Source organism: Lemur catta, chromosome 12 (genome assembly GCF_020740605.2).
Source record: "Lemur catta isolate mLemCat1 chromosome 12, mLemCat1.pri, whole genome shotgun sequence".
Classification (NCBI taxonomy): domain Eukaryota; kingdom Metazoa; phylum Chordata; class Mammalia; order Primates; family Lemuridae; genus Lemur; species Lemur catta.
Genome location: NC_059139.1, coordinates 65,237,680 through 65,246,902, shown reverse-complemented (window position 1 = coordinate 65,246,902; position 9,223 = coordinate 65,237,680). Strand labels below are relative to the sequence as shown.

At 37.5% G+C, this 9,223-nt stretch overlaps 1 non-coding gene across 1 annotated transcript; it reads left to right on the top strand.

Annotated features, from left to right (window-relative positions):
• The first annotated feature begins 6,902 nt into the window (after nt 1-6,902).
• Nucleotides 6,903-7,008, top strand: LOC123648698. Its single transcript, XR_006738724.1, has one exon. It is a non-coding gene; the product is annotated as a U6 spliceosomal RNA (small nuclear RNA).
• Nucleotides 7,009-9,223: the final 2,215 nt, after the last annotated feature.

The window sequence follows — 9,223 nt, the reverse complement described above, 5'->3', positions numbered from 1 at the left end:
CCATATTTTGCTTAAATAGTAAAATTTATTTATATGGTAAGATATTATTTTGTTAAAAAGAATGCAACTGGTGATTAATAAAAAATAAAAATCTGTATTTAGAATAAGCTCTTTTGCTTTTATTGAGTTTAATTGTATGTTATTATTCTGGGGAGATATCTTTACCCTAACTCTCAAAATTTGGTAGCATGACAGCAATGAAATTTCTAAAGGTTCACTAAGCCAGGCCAGTCCTCATCTGTGTAATGTTACTTTAGTGTGCTAAAATTCCTTTGGTTACTGATCCTACAACAGTTCACCAAGGGAAGTTATTTTCAAAATGTATCCCAAGAAGCTGAATTCATTTACTCATAAATTGGAATTATTTAAAATGGAACATAGGAATGCTGGAAAGCCACATTCCAGAAAGGAAGCTTAAATCTGTGGTTACACAGGTGCTCTGAGGTTAAAACTCTAAGTAGCCAGGTGAATGTACTAGCCGATAGACTCGAGCAAGCTACCTGGCCACCCTATGCCTTAGTTTCTCATCTGAAATGGAACTAACCTCACATGGCTGCTACAAAAGTTAACTGAGAAAATAAGTGTGAAGTGTTTAGGCTTGCACCTGACACACGGTAGACATAGTAATGAAACTATGTTAGTAATAGTGCAATGGATATTGAGCTGGCCTAAGACACAATTGGCCAAGCCCCAGAATCGCTATATTCTACCCTAGCACTGCACCTAATGCTGAGCACACAGCCCTTCCATAGTCACACTAGCAGTCTTGCACACATGGGGAGGCAGAGCAGTAGGAAATCCCAGAGGAGGATTCAGATCCATTTCAACTCGGACCCCCCACCCCACGGGATCTCACTAATGCTGCACCTCCCCCCGACTCCCAGTGATAATATCACACTGTGGTGTGGCCTCTCAGGTCCATCAGCTTCAGACTGGAGCAGACTTGGCCATCCTTCCCACATCTGTGCGAATGTCTTAAGAGATTCTAGCAGCCACATCTGAGCCCTTTTCCCCACTACCCACAGCCACCACTGAATACTCTTCCTTGTAAATTTACATTTGAAAGCATTTCCAAATGCTATTCAATCTTTCACTAGTTAACATGTCTTTTCAATACTTTCCTTTTACTTTTCTGTTTTGTTTTTATTATTTCCAAATCCAACAAAGTATTTTAATATTAGGAGATCAGCCTCAAAAATCTAAGGGTATCTGAAGAATTTTCTTCTATTTTATTTATTTATTTTTAGAGACAGTCTTGCTCTGTCGCCCAGGCTGGAGTGCAGTGGTGCCATCATAACTCACTGTAACCTGGAATGCCAGGGCTCAAGTGATTCTCCTGCCTCAGGCTCCCGAGTAGCTGGGTCTACAGGTGTGCACCACCATGGTCCAGCTAATTTTTTTCTTTTATTTTTTGTAGAGATAGGGGTCTCATTATATTGCCCAGGCTGGTCTAGAACTCCTGGCCTCAAGCAATAATCCCTTCTTGGCCTCCCAAAGTGCTGGGATTACAGACGTAATCCACTGTGCCTGGTTGAAAAATTTTATTTTATTTTTTATTTTTTGCCAGTCAAAAATGGTGGTCATTAATACCCCCATCAGTGCCACTGATGACAGTTACAGAAACTCTCCTGGGCATGTTAAGGAATCAGAGAAAACTTTTAACAGAGATGAGAAATTCCTGTATTTAAATAAATTTTTGACTCTAAAATTGGAATCATTTCCTTTAGTACAACATAAGGATGTTGTGAATACCAGATTTTTCTCATTAATAATGAGCCCATTCCTTTTTTTTTTTAATTTCAGCTTATTCTGGGAGTACAAAAGTTTAGGTTATGTATATTGTCCTTGCCTCCCCTCCCCCCTCTGAGTCAGAGCTTCAAGCGTGTCCATTCGCCAGACAGTGCGCATCGCACTCATTATGTAGGTATACACCCATCTCCTCCCCTCACCCCTCCCCCCCCGTATCTGTCCAACACCCAATCGGTGTTATTCCAAAATGTGCACTTAGGTGATGATTAGGGAAACCAATTTGCTGGTGGGTACATGTGATGCTTATTTTTCGATTCTTGGAGCCCATTCTTTGAGTGCTGCTATGTGTCAGGTGCTGAACAACCTATGAGACAGATCTTATATTTATTATCAGATGGGGAAACAGGCTCAGAAAGGTTAAGTCACACAGCATATGATGGGATGAGGCTTTGAAAAGTAAATAATAATGACTGCAGAGTTCTAGTGGGGAACACTTTTTATATTTCCATACAGCAAATTTATGAGGTTGGCATTATTACTATTATCCTTCTTTAGATGAGGAAATAGAGTTTTAGAGAGATCAAGTTGGGAATCTAAGCTTGTTTGACTCTCAAACTCTTGCTTCTTTCACGTGGCTATATACCTAGATAAAAAGGAAATTTACATTTCCAAGATTAAACATTAGTAATTGAGAGAAGCCAGGGTTTTAAGAAGCAGTAGGGATGAAAAATTTATGATAGGAAAAAGTAGAAAGAACTAAGCTATCTGATTTAATCTATCATGAGCCACATTGAAGAATCTTTAAAATAACCTGAAGCAGAAGCAATTTTCTAACTAAGCACAGATGTGAGTCATTTAATATTTCAAAGAGGCAACTGAATGGCAGTACTCAGTCTTAGAGTAGCTAGTGAAATTGACTGTGAGCATTGACTATTTCTGATTTCCACTAGGGCAGAACAAATGCATGGGGCTTAGATCACAACAGGAGATACTTCAGTACACTAATGGAAAGATTTTCTGATGTGAAGGTTGCTTTGGAATTGAAACGTTACCAGGGAGATTACAATCTCTGTATCTAGAAACTTTCAAATATAGCTTTAAATCAGTTTGGGATAGCTTGTAACTTATCCTGCCACAACCCAGAGAGATGGATCTCGATTCTATAAAAAGTCCCCAATTCCCAATCAACTTGCAGAGTGATTGTATCTAGACTTTCCTTCAATGTGTACATAGAAACATTTGTTCTTTCTAGGCTTTCTCATCCTCACCCCTCAAAAAAACAGTTTAAATTTGGAAACAAAGGGAATAGCAAAGTCTATGTAATTTGGTTCCACTTGCTATAATGCCCCAACAAAAATTCCTCCCTCAGGTAAACAAGTTTTAAATCTTCTTACCCTGTCGAACACCAAGACCGTTTCTAGGTGCGATGTCTCCGTTCACATCTGTTGCCTTGCTATGGACGCTCTTTCTCTTAGGAAATCCACCCCACATAATGTGTCATGTTCTACTCCATGTTCAAGGTCTCGCTCTTATCAGAAAGCCTCTGATAATCATCTTCTTCTCAGAATTTCTATGAAACATAAAGTCTGTAGCACAGTTTAGTGCTGAATTACAATTTTGTGATTCTTTGGCATTATACAATATCCATCTTTCCAACTGGATTGTGAGTTCTTTAAGAAATCTTGCCATCGGGGTGTGATGGCTCACAGCTGTAATCCTACCACATTGGGAGGCTGAGGCTAAAGGATCACTTGAGGCTTGGAGTTCAAGACCAGCCTGAGCAACACAGTGAGACCATATCTCTACAAAAAATAAAAAAAATTAGCCAGGTGTGTTGATGCACACCTATAGTCCCAGTTACTTGGGAGGCTGAGGCAAGAAGATCACTTGAACCAGGGAGTTTGAAGTTGCATTGAGCTCTGATGATGCCACTACACTCTAGCCCAGGCAACAGAGCAAGACTCTATCTAAAAAAAAAAAAAAGAAGCTTTGCCCAGTGCTTTTCTGAATTCCCAAATTGCTGCTGGATGTATACTCAGAATGCAAAGATGTGGTTTTTTTTAGTTATAAATAGTTGTGTGGACTTATTTTCAGTCTTAAGATTTCTTAAAAGTTCAAAAAGAAGAAAAAATTATAGTCCTCAGAATATATTAGGAATTGGTTAAAAATGCAACTATGTCGGGTGCAACATTATCTCATTCCAGAGGGAGCTCTATCTAATGTTTTTTACTGACAGGATTTGGAATGAAGATGCCCTTGAGACTTTCTTGTAGATGATCCAGAAAAGATTCAGGAAATGAGGCTTCTCCAGTGCTCTGAAGCCCTAATTCCCAGGTCCCCTGTTTCAAAATAATAGTCCATTCTGCCTGACTCAGTTTATCTAAAGTGCTGAAAGCATGCTAGATGTTGAAAAAGAAGGAAGAGAAGCAACACTAATATTTGTGAATATCTATTTTCCAGGAACATTATTTACATAATTTCACATGATCTTCACAAAAATCTTATATTGTAGAACCCCGAATTTCATAGATTAATGTGCCCAGATCAATGAATAAAAGAATAAGGTTTTGAACTCCTTCTACTCTTGCTGATCCCTTTGATAAAGGTTAAGTCAATTGAAAAACACAGTAGAGAATAAAATGGAATATACACATTCTGTGAAAGAAATTTGCACAGTCTCCTGAAATCAAAGCATTTTTGTGTCCTTACAGAAGATTAGTAAGTACATTATGTAATCAGTCAACAAAACCATAGTACGCATAGTATAAAATTTGATTTGCTCAGGTAATATATACTAAGCTAGACCAAACTCAGAGACATTTTAAAGAAATAAAGAAATAACTTCTCTCCATTTGCAAATCCTTTTGGGGGAGTTAGGATGAGTCATGAGCTGTTCTAATTGGTTGGCAAATTAGAGAAAAGATATACACTGGTTGTAAGTAAAGGGAGAGTAGTGGATTTTACCAAAGGGAAGGCGTGAGGTGCTATCTCTCAGAATAACTAGCTTAGAGTCTGTTTCTGAGTAGAGACTTTCACTGAGATTACTAGGAAAACATCTTAGTAATCATCATCTTTTCCTTCCAATTAGCTTCATTCCTGAACTTTGCTATTTCTGTTCATACACTCTGTCCCGGGAAATAAAAGGTGACTAGAGTGTTGTCTTTATCCCTAAGTAAGGAAAGTTGACACTAGATAAATGTAGGTCTTTTAGCATATTATAGTAAGTATAATACAGGTATATGCCAGGTGAAGAGATGACACTAAATGGAGTTATCAATTCTCACTCGGAAGAAGTAAAGTTCAGGGAAAGTTTTACAGGAGAGAAGTTACTAATCTGAATTAGTATCAAATTAAGAAAACACTTTCATTTACCATAGCATCAAAAGGAATAAAAGAAAAACCCTTAGGAAAAAATTTTAATCAAAGAACTGTAAGATTTATACATTGGAAACTACAAAATATTATTGAAATGAATTAAAGAAGATCTAAATAAATGGAAAAACATATTGTGTTCATGGATGGGAAAACTTACTATTACTACTATTTTACTACTTAAATTTATCTACAGATTCAATGCAACTCCTATCAAATTTCCAACTACAAGGGACACAAAATAGCAAAAACAAAAAAGAGCAAAGCTGGAAAACTCATATTTCCCAATTTAAAACTTACTAACAAGACAATGTGCTACCATTACACAGATAGAAATATATATTAATGGAATAGAATTGAGAGTCCAGAAATAAGCTGTATGTTTATGGTCAATTGATTTGACAAAGGTGCCAAGACAATTCAATGAGGGGGGAAGAAATAGTCTTTTCAACAAATGGTGCTGGGACAACTGAATATCTGTATGCAAAAGAACAAATCTGTACTCTTTTCTCACACCATATATAAAAATAACTCAAAATTGATTGAACATCTAATATAAGAGCAAAAACTATAAAACTCTTAGAAGAAACAGAGGCAAAAATCTCCAAAATCTGAGATTAGGGAATGGTTTTTTAGATACAACACCAAAAGCACAAGCGATTAAAAAAATGTGTTTATCTGTTATATATTTGTTTATTTTATATACATATATATAAATTAAACTTTTAAGTGTCAAAGGACACTGTCAAGAAAGTGAAAAAACAAAACCATAGAATGGGAGAAAATATTTGCAAATTAAACATCTGATAAGGGTCTAGTATCCAGATTATATAAACAACTCTTCCAATTCAACAACAAAAAGACAAACAACTCAATTAAAAATGGGCAAAGAACTTTAGTAGACAATTCTCCAAAGAAGATCTTAAATGGCCAACAACCACATGAAAAGATAATCAACATCATTAGTCACTAGGGAAATGCAAATCAAAACCATGACAAGTTACCATTTCATACCCACTAGGATGGCTATAATAATAATAATAATTTTTAGAAGGACAATAATAAGTGTTGTTGAGGATGTGAAGAAATTAGAACACTCATACATTGCTGGTGGGAATGTAAAATGGTGTAGCTTCTGTGAAAAATAGCTTGGCAGTTCCTCAAAAAGTTAAACACAGAATTACCATATGACCCAGCAGTTCTGCTCCTAAATATATAAGAGAACTGAAAACAGGTGTTCACAGAAAAACTTGTACACAAATAACATGGCACCATTATTTACAATAGTCAAAAGTAGAAATAATCTAAATGTTAATCAGGTAATGAATAAATAAAATAGAATCTATACCATGGGATATTATTGAGCTATAAAGAGGAATGAAATACTGATATATTCCATAACATGATTAAACCCTGAAAACATTATATTCAATGAAAAAACCAGACACAAAAGAACATGTGTCATATGATAGAACTTATATAAAACGTCCAAAATGGCCAAATTCATAGAGACAGAAAGTAGATGAGTGGTTGTCAGGGGACTGAGGTAGAGGAGAATTGAGACTAACCATTAATAGGTACTGGAGTTCTTTTTGGGGTGATGAAAATATTTTAGAATTAGATAGTGGTGATAGTTGTACAACATAGTGAATTTGCTAAAAACCACTAAATACACACTTTAATATGGTGAATTTTATGTCATGTGAAGTGTATTTCAATTTAAAAAATGCTACTAAAAAAGAGAGAAGATATTTAAAGCAAGTCTTTAAGAAAAAGCAAAAGTGCTTGCTTTGGTAGCACATATACTAAAATTGGAATGATACAGAGAAGATTAACTGGTCCCTGTGCAAGGATGATATGCAAATTCATGAAGCATTCCATGTTTAAAAAAAAATACAATTAAAGAGAAAAAAGAAAAAAAAGCATAAGCAAGGAAGGGTTCTGTGAGTAAACAGTGTAGAAACATATTCTAGATTAAGTATAGCAAATGTCCAAAAGCACAGAGCCATGAAGCAATATATTCAGGTCAAGACTGCAAGAGATTATTTTTAAAAATTATTTTTGAAATATATAAGAATCGATTATAGACTAAAACAAAACAATCTTTCTTTCTTTCTTTTTTTTTTTTTTTTTTGGTAAGTCAACATGACACTTCATTCTCTTGATTAGAAGATGGTTTTCTTCCTATATTTTGGTTCTCAACTTAGAAGTAACTTAGTTGATCAATAAACAAAGGATGATTGGGTGTAGTCCCTCTGGCTGGAGTGATCTCCCCTGACTCTCATGTCTTCTTGTCTTTTAGGCCCAACTTAAATGTCGTTTTCTAGAGAGGCCTTTCCTGGCAGCTAAGTAGGGTCTTACATTTCACCTTTATTTTCCTTCACTGCACCCTGTCAGCATCCTACACAGGCAATTACGTTTATTTGCTTTTTTGTTGGATTTTTGTCTTTGACCTTAGACCGTAAGCTCTGAGGACGGGGAACATGATTGTTTTATTTGGTGATCTATTCCCAGTGCCTCAGACAGTGCTCCATAAATATTTGTTGAAAGAATGACTAATTGAGAAGTCAGGAAGCTGTGAAAGATAGATCAAACCTCCTCAGGTCACAGGCCCAGAAGTGGCCTGGAATTGCCTTGTTTGCCTGTTGAGTCTAGTTCACAATACCCCAGGCTTAGCTGGTTTAGGGCTTGGCTGTGGTTTAAATCTTGTGTGGAAAAAAAAAAAAAGAAATAAAGAAATTCATCTCTGCCAAAGTCAACAGCAAGTAAGTGCAGTGGTAGATCGCTCAGCTTGATTAGTCAAGTTCGGGCAGAGAGGAATAGGGAGGGCATTTCTCCAAGGCAACAGGGCTGTGTGTTTTAAAGATGGGAAGCAAACCTGTGCTGCTTGAATACCAAACCTCCTCATGGGAGGAGTGTTGGAGGATGAGGCTGGGAGGAAAGGTTGAGATATAAGCTAGAGTTTGAGATCAGGTTGGTTGGTCTAGGACAGCCCTCCTGTTTAGCACTGAAACTGCCTGAGAGAAACTGAGGCAAAGTGCCAGCCCACACTCTTTAGGAAGGTGTGACACTTTATGTTGCAAGTTTGGCTCTCTGAAGAAAATGCTAAGACAGAGTTTGTGGCACAAGATATTTATAAGGAATTAATACCTGTGAACAGAAGCAGGATTGAGCAGTGGGAGAAACTGAACTACAAGGAAGACTTAGCAAAGCCTTGGCCAACCCAGAGGGAGCTCTGAAAAGAGCACTGTCTTAATCCATTTTCTGCTGCTTCAACAGAATATCACAGATGAGGCAATTTATAAAGAATAGAAGTTTATTTGGCTCATGTTTCTGCAGACTGGGCAGTCCAAGAGCATGGGGCCTTGGCATTTGGTGAGAGTCTTCCCGTGGGAGAAGGACACAAGGTGTAAGCAAGCACTTAAGATAGAGCGGAGTACTGGGGCTGGACTCAATTTGTAACAACCAACTCTTATAACTAACCTGCTTCTGAGCTAACAACATTAATGAGGCTCTGCCTCAGGACTCAATCACCTCTTATGAGGCCTCACCTCCTAACACTGTTGCATTGGAGATTAAGTCTCCATCACATGGACTTTTGGGGGACACCTTCAAACCATAGCAAGCACTGCGCATCAGAGTTGTCACACATCCTGCCCAAATGGCTGGGCCTTTATGAATTTCAGCCCGCTGCCCCCTCTATTCAGTAGCCATATGTACAAGATCTTTGCTAATTGATTATGTTCTAATGGTGCAGGGAAACAGCATCCATACATGCTTCCTAATTTGGGCTCTGAAGGTTAAACTAATTGGATAACTTTGAGAAAGACACTTAACTTCCCAGGTATCTGTGACTTTGATGATCTCTGAATAGTATTATTCTCACTTCACAGATAAAGAAGTAGGGGTGGGTAGTGGGGGTGGGGGTGAGGGGTGGTGAGTGACGAATGTCGTTTTAGGGCCTCACAGCTGGCAAATGGCAGAGACAAGCTTGGGGCAGATCTGCCTACCTGTCTCTAAGCCTACGTACTTTCAACTACATCACTCAGTCACCTGGGTTCTTAAAACAAGGAGGTTGATTAGATACTTTCTGAATTTCCTC